The sequence below is a fragment of the Acomys russatus genome, chromosome 7, assembly GCF_903995435.1.
Source record: "Acomys russatus chromosome 7, mAcoRus1.1, whole genome shotgun sequence".
Lineage (NCBI taxonomy): Eukaryota > Metazoa > Chordata > Mammalia > Rodentia > Muridae > Acomys > Acomys russatus.
In genome coordinates this window covers 36,330,496-36,346,567 of record NC_067143.1, presented here as the reverse complement: position 1 = coordinate 36,346,567, position 16,072 = coordinate 36,330,496, and the positions used below count along the sequence as shown (strand labels likewise).

The 16,072-nt window shown below is 40.3% G+C and overlaps 1 protein-coding gene across 9 annotated transcripts in view; it reads left to right on the top strand.

Annotated features, from left to right (window-relative positions):
* The window catches only part of Cpeb1 (cytoplasmic polyadenylation element binding protein 1), an 87,506-nt gene that overhangs the window by 23,951 nt on the left and 47,483 nt on the right, over positions 1-16,072 (top strand). The gene's annotated exons all lie outside the window — the stretch shown is intronic.

Below are 16,072 nucleotides of genomic sequence, written 5' to 3'. Positions count from 1 at the left end.
CTAGTATATAGGAAGATGAGCTTTTTGTACATTGACACTGTAGTCAGTAATATCGTTAAGTGCACTTATAAATGCTAATGCCTACTATATAGGCTGTCCCTAGAGCTTTGCTATATACAGTTAGGTTGTCTGAGGATTATGAGTTCAGATCTTTTTATTCCTTTTCCTCTTTGTTATAACTTTCCCTCTTACTCTTTTGTAATGCAAGGTAACCTGGAAGTGACAGTATAAGCATTACTGTGTTCTTTGTAGTCTTGGGGAGGAGTGATGGGTGTTGAGGGTTTTAGCATTTTACTAGTTGGTATGCTAGGGTTTGTGGATATTCTTTAAATCATTAAGGAGATTATTTTTTGTTTTCTGAATGGGTTTTTAGAGAAAAAATCATGAATTGGTTTTTGTTGTTTTCTTGCAGACAAGAGTTTTGCTGTGTGTCCCAGGCTGGCTTGGAGCTGACTGTGTAGCCCAGGCTGGTTTCTAGATCACAACATTCTTCTTGTCTCAGCACTTTGAGGCTGTAATATAGGTGTGAGTTGCCATGCCCAGCTAATAACTGGAGTTTTTTTTTTTTTAATAACTGGAGTTTTAAGTTCCATTTTTTTGTTTGTTATTTGATTTTTACGCTTAGTTCTAGGGTTGAGGCACATCTCCGTGGTAGACTGATTCACTAATGTAGGCTCAATTTTCTTAACAAATGTATTTTATTACGAACTTATTAACCCAGAGTACTTCACTTATAACCTGACTAACCTAAACAATAGGAAAGGGAGATTAAAGAATACAATAAGGAAACTGTACGGATATCAGTTCCGAGGAATGATTTTCCTGGCGCAATCAGCAGGATTTCTTGTGCTGGAACCTGGAGCAACCAGAACCTGGAGCCTCAGCCAGAGCCCAGAGCCCAGAGCCCTAAAGCCTTCGTTTGAGCAGTTCTTTCTAGGAGTGTCTCGAAGTGGAGCAATGAACAGCCAAAACTATCCCAAGTCTCCAAAGGCCCCGCCTCTTGTTTTTGGCTCACATTTATACCTCCTCTCAGAATTTGTTCAAGCATGTTTTTCAGCTGGTTAACAAGCAATCTCCCCCACATGGTGGTTCGACTTCTAAGGGGATAAACATCACCTGCTCTCTCACAAGTCTTTCTCTCATTTCCCACTTGTGATCTAAACAAAAAGCACCCAAGTTCAACCTTGAATATTGAAAAAAACATGACTAGAAAGCAAATTGAAATTAGCCAGTCAATAAACATATTCTTACCTCTATAAATGTATGAGCATTCAGGAAAGAATACCAAAGTAAAACCATATTTGCATTCCTTAAGTAAATTCAAATTCTTCATAATACATTTTACTTTAGCGTGTTGCTAAACTTGAGTTTGTTTGTTTGTTTGTTTAATTTAAAGATTTATTATTTATACAGTATTCTGCCCACACATGTGTGTGCCTGCCCACCACAAGAAGACACCAGATCTCATTACAGGTGGTTGTAAGCCACCATGTGGTTGCTGTTAATTGAATTTGGGACCTTCAGAAGAGCAGATGGTGCTCTTAACCTCTGAGCCATCTCTCCAGCCCCATTAAACTATGTCAGTCATGTTAGCTCCTTGAAGCAAATTAGAAATTTGTTCCTTCTAAGAGTTTGAATAAAAACTGATGTTACTGCTTAAGTCTTGATGAAATTTACTGGTGAAACCATCTGGATATGGAATACTTTTTTATTTCTGAGGTAAAATTTTAAGTTATAGATTGCATTTTTAAAATACCCATAGTGTTCTATCCTTGGAAGGAGGTGTAAGAAGAAGAGGTCTACCTGAAAGGTAGTTTTCCATCCTCGGTTTCTCTGAATTCTCGTTTCCAGGTGGGGCTGATGGAGTAGTGTGTATCCCAGATTAGTAAACTCCGACCAGTCTTATCTTTAAGGAGTCCAAAGAGTGACCATCCATCTGTTGTCATCCTCAGTGGTTTTTCCCCTCCCCTCCCCTCCCCTCCCCTCCCCTCCCCCGCGAAAGAGTTTCTCTGTGTAACCCTGGCTATCCAGGAACTTACTCTGTAGACCAGGCTGGTCTCAAACTCAGAGATCCACCTGCCTCTGCCTCCTTGCTGAGATTACAGGTATGCGCCACCACTGCCTGGTATGCAGTCTTTTTTTTTTTTTCAAGGGATGACACCAACTACTTTGACACTAGTTGGAGTGGTGAGGATGACTGGGTAGAGTTGCTTCTCAACAGGTTCCAGGGTCTGTCTGTCTTGTGAGGGATTCTGTTTATCCAAACCATATCTCTTGGCTGGAACCTGATGGTTGGGCTCAGAGGAGGAAGATGGCAGGACTCCCTTCATAGTCCAGTCAGTAGCTGGGCGAGCTTCCTGGAAAGCCTGCAAGGACTTGTGAAGGGAGCAGTTAAACATTTCTAATTGGAGAATATCTTAGAATTTGGAGAGGGTGGGAAGTAGTCTCCCAAACATAATTTCAAAAGGATTAAGCTCTTCCCAGTAAGGAGTACATTGGACCCTGAAAGGGAGGAGATTGACGCAATTTTTCACCAATTTGCAGAACCAAGTTGATCAGAGTCTCCTTAAGAGTTTATCCATCCTTTCTATCTGACCTGAGCTCTGTGAGTGTGTGTGTGTGTGTGTGTGTGTGTGTGTGTGTGTGTGTGTGTACAGTGTAATTTTTTTAAAGATTTATTTATTTATTATGTATACAGTGCTCTGCCTGCACTCCAGAAGAGGGCATCAGATCACATTATAGGTGGTTGTGAGGCAACATGTGGTTGCTGGGAATTGAACTCAGGACCTTTGGAAGAGCAGCTGGTACTCTTAACCTCTGAGCCATCTCTCCAGCCCTACAGTGTAATTTTTAACTAATACTAAATACCTTTGTCAGATTGTGAGACAGTTTGGCCATGAGGGCCAGGCCGTTGTTGTACCCCAAAGCTAGGAGCAGTCCAAACCTAGGAATTATTTCCTGAGGAAGTTTCTTAGTAGCTATTGGAGCAGTCTCTTTTCATGTGGGGTGGGCCTCCACCCATGCTGAAAAGATGTCTACAAACCCCAGCAAATATTTATTTATTTATTTACTTATTTATTTATTCAGCAAATATTTATACCCCAAAACATTAGGCCAGATTTTGGTAAAGTCCAACTCTCAATGCTCCTCAAGCCCAGATCTCTTGAGGCATCTTCCTCCCCATTGGGGTTTACCAAATTTGGAATGTTAATACCTGGGTCTGAGGAGTTCAGCAGTTTTTGTGACTCCTCAGTAAGAGGCTTGATGGAGATCCATAGCCAGCTACTTTCACAGACCTTTGACTGAATCTCAACTGTTGTAAAGTTTCTGAGCAACTTCCAAAAATTGAGACATACTTACTCCTGTAAGTCCCTCTAATTTCTGGAGTTTTCTCCTTATGTCTGAAGGTGACCAAATGACAAAGGCAACATTAGTGGTTCCCTGGTTTCCAAGGCCATCTGGGTCTATGGGAGTAAGTACTTGGTATGTCTCATAGAGCTGTTTGAGAAACTCAGGGGGTGATTCATCAGGTCCTGAGTAACTTGACCTACCTTGAATACATTGGAAAGTTTTATGCCTGCTGCTTTTAATTCTCCCAATAATAATTGTCCAGAGGGCAGGGGCATATAATGCCCTCTTACTTTAAAAGAGTTCCCAACAAGCTGATAAGAGCCTGAGGTTTCTAAGGAAATGGAGAGTTTAGGGGCCTTCCAGTTATACAAGTTAATGGTAGAGAAAGGGACATAAACCATGAATGGAGAAGAAATTTAACTCCCTTCACTTCACCTCCCAGGGCTTCTTTTTTTTTTTTTTTTTTTTAAAGATTTATTTATTTATTATTATGTATACAATGCTCTGCCTGCATGTACACCTGCAGGCCAGAAGAGGGCATCAGATCACATTATAGATGGTTGTGAGCCACCATGTGGTTGCTGGGAATTGAACTCAGGACCTCTGAAAGAGCCAGTCAGTGCTCTTAACTGCTGAGCCATCTCTCCAGCCCCCCCCCAGGGCTTCTTAGAGCATGTCAGGGAAGGAGCAGAGAGCACACTGCCTAGGTAAAACATGACCAAGACTCTAGGACTGTGAGCGAGAGTCAAGCAACTAAACAAGCCATAAGCAAGCATGCCAAGGTGTTAATGTGGTGGTGGAGGGGACAGGACAGTTTCCCTTGGAGTGGGTGAGAGAACAGGTGGAGGATTTTGAGTTTCTCTGGGAGACTTGATTGGACCAAAAGGATTCCAGTCCCCAGCAAGAGGGCATAGATCTTAAGCCGTGAAGGTGGGGGCTGTCTTGCACCAGAGAAAGCTCTTGTTATTACAGTGAAACTGGAGGCTACTGCCTCAGGCACTGCCATAGCAACAGCAACAGCCAGCCACAGCTGGAAGGGAGAGGGTACCTAAGCCCAGGTGAGTAGCCCAGTGTGGCCTGTGAACCTGCAGGAAATTGCATTGCCTAGAGGAGACAGGGACATAGGACAGTGGTTAATGAACGAATACTCCAGGACTGCTTATTCCTCCTTCCATTTTAGATGTTTCTCCAATCAACAGAGCTGACAGAAACACAGAGAGAGACACAGGGAAACACAGTCATACAGAGAGATACATAGTACAATCAAGAGTGGTCAGTATACATTCATACATGTGGACAGAACAGGGGATTCAGTTGATATCTCACACAGATCCCAGCCACAGGATCTGTGGTTGTTTCTGACTTCCCTTCTTGTGTCCTAACCAGATGGCACCTCCTAGAGATCAGACTTGCTTCTAGAGGTTTTCAGACCCAGATGGCTTTGATTTACTTTTGGGTGGTGGTGTTGGGGTACCTCTAGAGCGCTCGCCAGCCATCAGTCAGAGAGGATTTTTTCTGGGGCCCTGGAACATCTCAAGGTACGTATCTCCTACAAGTCCTCTCCAGCTGGTAACTCTTCCCTGCTCCTGGGAAAACAGATGCTCATAAGTGTCAGTGTCAGTATCTGGGATCTTGCTGAGGCCTCCAAAATATTACAGGGAGCCCACCAGAGACCATTCAGACACAGTTTTTTGTTTTTATAGCAATTGGAAGTCTTCATTCCAGCCAAATGGTTCTACACTCATGTATTAGGGAACCCAGTGTAGCCTGGACCATTTAGAACAAGAGACCTATAAAGGCAAAAATCACATTCTGGTATCTTGCAGCTGCAGGGGGAGGTTTGCGCAAGCAGGCAGTTTAACAAAGCTAAGTTAGCTAGGACATCTTGGCATCAGGTCCTAGAATGGAGTTAGATAATTTTCCACAAGATTCTCTATCAAGGTGATCAAACTTTAGTTAAACTTGAAATGGCCTCAAGATGGAGCAACCTCTCCACTCTGTTACCCTTTCACAATAGTTGGTTTGAGTGTGCCAATGTGGAACACATGGATATGGAGGGCCAACTGTACTGTTGTTCATCTCTCCTGATAAAGTAGGAAACTGAGGTTTCAAAACTTAAACCACTAGCCCCAGCCCACAAATGCCAGATGCTGGTGGAAGTTTCATCTAAAATTTTTTTAATTTTATGAATATGAGTATTTTGTCTGTGACCAGTATTTTGAATAGGAGTAACCCTCATAGGTTCATATATTTGAATGTTTGGTCCTTAGGGAGTGGAACTATTTAAGAAGTATGTCCCTGTTGGGGTATATGTGGCCTCATTGGAGGAAGTGTGTCACCAGGGGTGGGTTCAGGGTTTTCAAATGCTCAAGCTTAGCCTAGTTATCTCTCTCTTCCTGCTGCATGCCAATCCAGATGTAAAACTCTCGGCTCCTTCTTCAGCACCGTGTCTGCCTGTGCATTGCCATGCTTCCCACCATGAAAATAGTGAATGAAACCTCTGAACCTGTAGGCTAGCCCCAGTGAAATGTTCTGCTTAAAAGAGTTGCCATGGTCATGGTACCTCTTTACAATAGAAACCCCAACTAAAACAGCTTGCATGTATATCTGCTCACCACTTGTGTACCTAGAGCCTGCAGAGGTCAGAAGAGGGCACTTGATCCCCCTGGAAATGGAGTTACATATTGTTGGGAACCATGATATGGGTATGGGTGCTGGGATTGAATCTGGATCCTCTGGAAGAGCAGTCAGTGTTCTAAACTGTTGTCATCTCCTAAGCCCCAGAACTGTCATTTTTAATTTTTTGAGGGACATTCATAGTGACTGCATTAATTTACATTCTTACCAGCAGTGTTTTAAGGATTCTCTTTCCCCATATACTCACAAGTAAGTAAGTATGTATGTATGTATGTATGTATGTATGTATGTGGTTAGCTTTTCTGCCTGGGGTAAGGTAGAATTTTATTATAGTTGGATTTGCATTTTCTTGAAGGCTGAAGATATTGAACATTTTTTTCCTCATGTTAAAATATATATTTGTGTGGAGGCTGGGGAGATAGCTGAGAGGTTGAGAGCAGTGGCTGCTCTCCCAGAGGTCCTGAGTTCAAATCCCAACAACCACATGGTGGCTCATGACCATCTATAATAAGATCTGGTGCCCTCTTCTGGCAAGCAAGCATATATGCAGGCAGAACACTGTGTAATAAATAAAAATAAATCTTTAAAAATATTTTTATGCTAAAATACTTTTGTCATTTTACATTTCTACTGGAAGTGGGTAAGGCCCACCCCTTGTTATTGTTAGTACTTGTTGTTTACCTTTTTATTAGTTAAATGCAGTCCAAGGAGAAGTGAGGAGGGAGGGTGGTGGTGGGAGGCTAAGACCAAATCCAGGGCCTTGTACATGCAAGGTAAGCACTCTACGACTATACCACATCCTTAGACCTTTGTTGTGGCTTTAATAATGAGTTTTTCTTTGGACAAGTGACTTTTCATCCTTTGTCTCTTTTATTTTACTTCGATGCTGCAGATTCAACCTAGAGCTTATTACACTAAACATATTCTCTACCCCTCAGCTATAACTGGACACCCCAAATTGTTGAAGTTGAATTACAGTTGCATATGTTTATGGACAAAATATTATGATTTGCAATAAAATATAAAAATATCTAGTTTATTGCTGTCTATTCAAATGTTAATTTTTGGTAAGAACAAGTGAAATTTATCCTGAAATTTTAAAAATGTAATGTTAGTATTTAATCATGCTGTGTATACATTTCTAACGAAAACCTCCTTTTATCTCATTGAGACTTTGTAATCTTTCACTGTCTTCTTTCCATTTCTCCATCAGTTACTTCCTACCCTCTAATAATTACCATTTAGCTCATTTACAAATTTTAGCTTAATCAAACTGATAATTTGAAATTTGTTGCTTTGTTTTTATATAAGTGTTCTTTGCATAAGTTGAAACACTAAACCCTTACCAGACATATAAGTTTCTTCATTCTGTGTGCCATTTCTGGCTTTCCTGATAGGGCTCCTTTGAAGTACAGAAAATTTTATATGCTTTTATTAATTCTTTGAGAATTTTATGTAGCTTATTTTTTTTATCATATTCATTCTCCTCTCCCAACTCCTCCTAGATTCTCCCCCATTCTCCTACCCACCTAACTTCATATTCCCTTCTCCTCACCCTGCAGTAGAGCCCAGTTTGTGTTGGACAACTAGACATGGGGCCTGCACTGGAGTGTGATCAGTATACCAGATTTATCATACCGTTAAAGACATCTGCTTTCCTCTCAAGAGAGCAACATTAACCAATAGCTTCTCAGCTAGGGGTGGGACTTTGTGCCCACTCTCTGCCCTCCATGCTGGTTTGTGTGTGTGTGTGTGTGTGTGTGTGTGTGTGTGTGTGTGTGTGTGTGTTTGCCAGTGGTCTTATATTTTTAAGCTATGACCTTGCTAAAAAGCATACTGCTAGAATTTGTTTTTTAGGAGGTTGAGAAACCTAAGCCAAGAGCAGTGGTACCTGTTTGTGATACTGTGGAGACACCTCAAAAGGTTTAATTGATATAAATTAAGTCAGAATATTGTGATGTTGGGAGTATAAGTAAGTTTTAAGCTCTGTTACATTCATGCTAGTATTGATCAAACCAATTCTTCTAAGGTAGATAAACATGCACATGATTGTTGGAAATTTTCAGTTGCTTTTACTCTCCATTTGCTTCCTCTATTTTCCTCTTGAATTAATTTATTGAGAGTCCATATTGCTTATTGTAAAAGTATCTTTATTTGCCTGTTTCAGTTGTTGTCTTGGAGGATAACTGTCACTGTCTGGAATCCTAGGCCTAGTCCTGGAAGCTTCTAGCCTCTGTACAATCTAACCTAGACCTAGAATGTTTTTAGCCTCTGAGACATAATGCTTAATAAGCTCACCCTTACTTGTTCTTTCTGAGCTCTGGGCTGGCTGGTTCATCTCAGCTGTTCTGGATCAAACTCTTCTCCCTGCTGACTTATTTAATCTGGCTTCTCTTTCTGCTCAGAATTGCTCTGCCTGGTCTCACACTAACTCAGCAATCTGCTCTAATCTTTTTGCTGCTTCTCATTTTCTGGCTTGTTCTGTCTTCACCTGAGTTTTCTATCTGCAGCTCATCTATTACTGTCCTGGTAAAACTGCCTCTTAAGTAGCTTCCCTTTACATTCTTTTCTTATAAGAGTTGGGTGTGTCCTATTCTGTCAAATTTTCTCTGATTCATCACCTTTTCTGCCACTCAATTAGACATCACTTTCAAACATGGGTGTTTCCTTCAACAAACTGATTTTACTTCGGCATTAAGGACATACAGCACCACACCTGGATCTAAGCTTTTCTTTACCAGATACTTGCTCTATACCAGGCTGGCCTTGAACTCAGATCTGTTTGCCTCTTGTTTCCTGGATTAAAGGTGTGTTTGTATTCCAGCTGGACCGCATAGACCTAGATCTTTGGATGTGATCTCTTGCCAGAACAGCCATGTTCTGAATTAACATTCTTCTTACAACTGCTTATTTTATAGAATTGCCCACATTATAAAATTTTGACTGTCAATATTTAATGCCCCCCAGTATCTTTAATTAGCTGATGATTATTTTTAGAGACTTAAGCAAACTTAGGTTTGACTTTTTTGTTTGTTTGTTTTGTTTTCAAGACAGGGTTTCTATTTGTAGCCCTGGCTGTCCTGGAACACTCTCTATAGACCAGGCTGGCCTCTTAACTCAGAGATCCACCTGCCTCTGCCTCCTGAGTACTGGGATTAAAAGCGTGCACCACCACCATCTGTATTTTAATACTTGTGCCAGCATATATTAGGGATCAACAGATTCGTTTACTAACTGATATACTTTAGTAAAAATAAGCTTTCATTGCTTGGTTAACCTAAAAAAACCAAAACACTTAGGGAAGATTACCAAATGGGTGATTAGTCATGTAACAAACTTTGTTATATAACACTGAACTGATTGTCCAAAGTTGACCAGTAAGTTTTTTCATTATCATCATGGCCTTGTGGATTTAATGTGTTGGATGTGTCTTGATCCATTGCAATTACTTGTTTTCGTTCACATGGTCTTATCCTTGAACGGATTTTGCTTCTTCAAGACAGGGTTTCTCTGTAGCCTTGGCTGTCCTGGACTCGCTTTGTAGGCCAGGCTGGCCTTGAACTCAGAGATCTACCTGCCTCTGCTTCTTTGAGTGCTGGGATTAAAAGTGTGCGTCACCATGCCTGGCTGAAGAGACAATTCTTTAGTTGACAGGTAAAAATCAAATTGTTCCTGGGTGCTACAGATGTGGCAGATAACACAGCATATGCTCTCTTGTAGAAAAGCTATGAACAGTGTGGGTATGGGTACAGAAGGATGGTAGAGGGTAGCACAAACAAGACATGAATATTTTGAAAACTATAAACAGTGGGGCCAGGTAGGAAATGACTGGGACAGAGGTTCAGTGATTATACCATTTGTATGTGTCAGGATGGGGGGGGGGAGTTTAGGCACAATCTCTCTCTCCCTCCCCCTCTCCCTCCCCTTCCTTCCCCCACCCTCCCCTCTGCTCCTGTCCTCTTCTCTTCCTCTCTCTCTTTCTCTGTGTCTCTGTCTCTCTCTCTCTCACATCTCTCTCCCCTCCCTCTCCCTTCCTTCCTTCTCCCTTCCCTCCCTCTCCCTTCCCTCCCTCTCCCTTCCCTCCCTCTTCTCCCCCATCACATGAGTACCAGGATGACAATCCAGTCACACATAAAGACTTGTTTTGAGACAGGATCTCATTATATAACTAGATTGGCCTGTAATTCACCGTTAGTCCAAGTTGGTCTACAACTTAGGATCCTCTCCATAGCCGTCAACGTTTTGAGACCACAGACATACACCATCGTTGTCCTCACAGCAAATCATTCTCAGCATTTGATTGCTTTTTGCTTGGGTGAATCGGGAGTTAGAGCTGATTCTACCCTGAACCCTGCAGGAGACTATTGTACTGCAACTACTAGATTAAGGTTAAGCACTTTAAAAGTTTTCAAAGCTCTCACATTTATGGAGTGCTTCCTTTTTCCCCCTTCCACAATTTGATAGCATTGCCTCACCATGTGTGTCCTGAAGACAATTTTCAAATGACTCATCACCACTGAGTGTTGTAACTATAATTTTTACAACTTGATAAAGTAACATTCTCATTTTGATTGCCATTTCTTTAATAAGTGGAACAACTTTTTTTTTCTTAGCGCTATTAACCCTTTCAATCTTTTCTTTTGGTATAGGAAGGCTATAAGACAATATGAAAAATGCTTTAAAGAGTTGTGATGGCCTCCTTTGTTGATGAAATGAAATTGATGATAGGCAGATTTTAATTCATTACTGTCTAGTTCCCAAGAAATAAAATACTCTGGGAAATGTTACACATTCAACTTACATAACCATACATCTTGTACTGACAAGTTGGGCTTTTAAAAGCATAAATTCTGGCTAGGGAAAAAAATAAAAAATAAAAATAAAATAAAATAAATTCTGGCTAGGAATAATAATTGTGAATTCACACTTGTATAATTCTGTCCCTAAGTATAAAGGTGTGCTCACAAGTGTAACTCCCCATTGAACCAGTGTCTTTAGTTTCTTTCCTAATGAACACAAAAGTTCAAACATATAAATTGTAAGAGTCGCTTTTATGTAGATTGAGCTCCCCCCCAACTGCATTTTGTACTCTGAACAAAATGTAACTGAAGTAACTTTGTTCTGACTGAACCCCAGAGAAATAATAACTGTTTAACAGCCAGTATACTAAGAACCTCTACAAATGATAGTTCTGCAGTCTTTAATGTTACCTAGTGCATAGTAAATGTAATTGAGTTGTTTTGGGATGATCTGTTTGAATGTGGTGTTCATTCTTTACAGAGGACAATAAATACTAACTTGCCATAAAGGGAACAATGTGAGATTAGAATTCGTGATTAGAGAAAACAGGGCAGAGCTCCTGGCTGTTTCATTCTATTGGGGAAAAAAATACTTTAACCATTTCATGATGAAAGACAAGGCTACGTTACACTCACAAAATAATGGTAAAAAAAACATGCGTACCTAGAGAATTGAAACCCACTCCACTCCACGGACAGTTCCTACTCCAGGACCTCTCCATGTGTTCCTTCTTTACGTCCATGTCTGCTCCTAACACTTATTCCATTTGTGTGAATAATTGGGTTGTCTTTATCACAAAACTTGTAACTCCATGAAATCAAGACTTGTAGCTGTTTTTCCTTAGTTAATTGCTTTCCTAATGCCAGTCAATAGGAATCTTTTTTTTTTTTTTAAGCTTATCATGTTCATGGAACTTTACCAGTGTTAGAAAAGATATGTAGAGCCAAGCAAGGTGGCACACCTGTAATCTCAGCACTCAGGGAGGCAGAGGCAGGAGGATTGATGTGAGGCCAGCGTGGTCACAATGCAGTCCAGGACATCAAAGGCTACACAGAGAAACCTTGTTTCAAAAAACAACCAACCACAGCAACAAAAAAGGCACATAGAAAATAGCCTAAAAGGAATATGCATTAAACTGTTCATTCAGACAAGCGAGAGTGATGATGAGAGAAGCATCGCAGATTATGAAGTCTCCTATTTTATGACTTAAGAAAATTAAATAACCTTTAAAGAACATCAGGACAAGGAACACTGTTTTGCAGCGGGACCTATATGACCTTGGTGAAATTGTTTTACTTCTTTTGAAACAGTATTTATAAAATGGGCGTGATATCTTCCTTCTCCATGGGTTTATAAGTTGTGTATTTTTCTTAAGCTTAAAAAGTTTGTTTTATTCCATCTCTAAAAGCCTTAGTTTGTGTGGCACTATCCCCACCTGCTGGACTGTCAGAGTTGTGCCACTAAGAAAATTCGATCATGTCTCAGTCACTGTCAGAATTACTTGTGTTCCATTTTTCAAATGTAGATATTTTACCTCTTTTGACTGAAAAATAAATGAGTGCAGTTACAGGCAAGGAGGCCATGCAGAGATGAAGGTGAAAGCTTCAGGAATTGGTACTAGGTGTGGTATTTAAAGTTTTTTGTTTTTAATTTGTTGTTGTGCGATTTAATACACTTTTGAGAAGCTATCACTTAATTTCTAAAGAATTCAGAAGATCAGTCAGAAATTATTACAAGGTTGGGTATAGTGGGACACAGCTTTTATACCAGCAGATACAGGCAGATCTCTGTGAGTTTGAGGCCAACCTGACCTACATATAGTGAGTGAGTTCCAGACTCACTCAAAAAAGAAATTATTATAACTAATAGGAAGGCAGATATAAAAGCAAATATTCAGAACAAATTACAAAATAATTTTAAAACAAGAATTGTTTCTTCATCCTAATAATAGAATTTAAATGAAAAATTATCCTGTGCTCCATGGTAACACCTTATGAAATAGATATGTAAATTAAATAAATAAGCCATCTATGGAGAAACAATTCTGAAGAATACAAAAATAGGATTTTAATGAGAGGAAAAACTTTTGCTTCTGGGATGGGAAGGAGTACTATTGAAAAGACATGGATCCTATAATGATTAAGAGTGCAGAATCAAGCCGGGCATGGTGGCGCACGCCTTTAATCCCAGCACTCGGGAGGCAGAGGCAGGTGGATCACTGTGAGTTTGAGGCCAGCCTGGTCTACAAAGTGAGTCCAGGATGGCCAAGGCTACACAGAGAAACCCTGTCTCGAAAAACCAAAAAAAAAAACAAAAAACAAAAAACAAAAAACAAAACCAAAAAACCAAACCAAACCAAAACAAAACAAAACAAAAAAAAAAACAAAAGAGTGCAGAATCAAATCCAGTTACTGTTTGTTTAACCAAAAACCTGGCATGGTAGTATGTTCCCTCTCTTTATTCTCAGATCAAATGTTTAGTGTTTCCACAAAACATATTTTGGGAACTTTTTCCTTGACTTGTTAGGTAGTCATCAGAGCCCATAAGTGTCCTAGAATGTTGCGGGGAGGCAAAATAAAAATAAAAGATTGAGCATCTGATATATCAGAAAGCAACATGTTGGCCCCAATGGAGCGAACAACATCTGGGAACATCTGGAAAAGGATGTCCCCACTAGGAGAGTGACATCTTTAAGCAAAAGGTTGGGAATGTTTCTCTTCTCTTAGTCACATACCTGTTGTTTTAGTCAGAGATGTGATAAAACACTAGACATAATGCAACTTGGGGAGGGAAAGGATTATTTTATTTCAGTTTTCAACTCTCAAGTCTCACTCCATCACTGAGGGAATTCTCATTCTCATGGTAGGAGCCTGGAGGCAGGAACTGAAGCAGAGGCCATGGAAAGCCACTTCCATTCTTTGTTCTATACCCCAGGACCACCTGCCCAGGGACAACAACACCTACAACAAACTGAGCTCCCCATCTCAGCTAGTAATTAAGAAAATGCATTACAGACTCGCTTACAGGCAGTCTTATGGAGGCATCTTCTCATTTGAGTTGAGCTGTCAGGTTGACAAAAAACCAAAACAACAACAACAACAACAAAAACAGGACATCTGCCAAGTTTAGTGTGTTTTAAACTTCAGTACAGTGCTGGAGATTGTAATCATGTTCGGGGCACATTTCCCATGGCTACTGATCTCCCAGTTCTTGGAATACTTACTACACTTGGGGCATCTTGAAATAAGGATTTAGTACTTAAATCCCTGGCATACCACTCAATTTCTTTCTACCCATTTTTATTCTCAGTGGATTTTTAGTTCACACACATTGTGGAAAAAGAGTCATTTTCCAACAATTCATGATGCCAGATTGTATGCATATAAACCCATCCCTTTGACAATAGACAAGTCTACAGAGAAAAAAATTAATCTCACTATGGTAGTTTGAATGAAAATGGCCCCCATAGGCATTATTTGAAAGGATTAGGACATGTGGCCTTGTTTGAGTACGTGTGGCCCTGTTGGAGGAAGTGTGATACTGGGGGTAGTATCCTTGTTTACAAAATTAGGATTTGCCTCTTCTTTTTAACTCATTTCACAAAAATTGTGTTAACAGGTTTACTCTGGGCCTTGTTTGTTCTCCAGTGCAGAGGCCATTTGGTCAGGAGGTCTTTCAGTTCTTCTACTTTTCTTTGTGGCTCTATTGGCTGGCACTAGAACTGGGAAGGCTTTGATCCCTGGTGCTTTTTCTCTGGGTGTATTATTTGCTTGCCTGCTCAATTCTTATGAAAGGGCTTGAATTACACAGAATATACTCTTATTTGAAAATGACTAAATTAATGAGAACTAACTTTAGAAAAATATTATGCTGGAAGGTTCCCAGTACATAGTTCACAAAATAGAAAGGAATGATTGAAAAGCCAGGGATGTGGAATCTTAAGACTCCAGTTTCATGAAGGTTGATTTTCCTCTGCTTCTTTCCCAAGGTGAATGTCTTAGAGTTTCTATTACTGTGAAAAAATATCATGACCACAGTAACTCTTACAAAAAAAAAAGTATTTAATTGAGTCTGGCTTACAGTTCAGAGATTTAGTCCATTATCATCATGGTAGGAAACAGCAACACTTAGGCAGACATGGTGTTGGAAAAGTCGCTTAGAGTTGTACATCTGTGTTGGCAGGCAGCATGAAGAGATAGTGACACTAGCCTGCCTTGAGTCTCAAATCTCAAAGCCTGCCTCCAGTATCACACTTCCTCCAACAGGCCACACCTACTTGAACAAGACTACATGTCCTAATCCTATCAAATATGGGGGCCATTTTCATTCAAACTACCATAGTGAGTTTAATTTTTTTTTATCTCTGTAGACTTGTCTTATTGTCTAAGGAATGGGTTTATATTCATATTATCTGGCATCATGAACTGTTGGAAAATGACTCTTCTTCTACTATGTGTACATGTGGATGCATGCGCATGTATGTGTGGAGGACTTGAGGGATAGCTTTGTAGGAAAAGTGCTCATAAGCATGAGGACCTGTGTTCAATCCCCACCATCCTCATGAGGTGCATGGGTGGGAAGTGATGCTTCACACCTTTATTAGTTCAAGAATTTGGGAGGCAGTGGCAGGCAAATCTCTATGAAGTCGCGGCCAGCCTGGTTGACAAACCTGAGTTCCAGCAAAGTTGAGGCTACATAGGAAAACCTTGTCTCCAAAAAACAAAACAAACCAAACTAAAACAAAACAAAAACAGTGAAGTGCAGTAGGGGTATGCCTTGTACTAGGTACAAGGGGATAAATTAATTTTAAAAGATACCTCTGCCTTCCACACATTCACCCCACATGTACATAAACATAAGCGTCTACTTAGGCACCAGCTGGACTTCTCCATGTTCCATAAGTAAATGTTTATCTCATCAATAGGGCCATATCTGGTTGTAGAGACTAACCAATGTGCTTGGCAATAAGCCTTGGGTGCTTGGGGCTTTCCATGACGCCCCTTTGGCCAACAAACTCAACAAGATGTAACTGGAGGTTTTACTTGGTGGCATACGATGTCTGCTTGGGGCATTGTCTCCCCTATTATTTGATAACTCCATTTAGACTCCTTTCATATATGCATATGTTTTAAGGAAACTTTACAGTAGTAGGTTTCCATATTTTTCAAGTGGCCTTTAGTGTCAGTTGTCTCTCCCCATATTCCCTCCTATACGATTCTCTTTATTCCCCTCCATATTTAATTCTCTCGATCTAATTTCCCCCTTTTCTTTTTCCATAATAGTA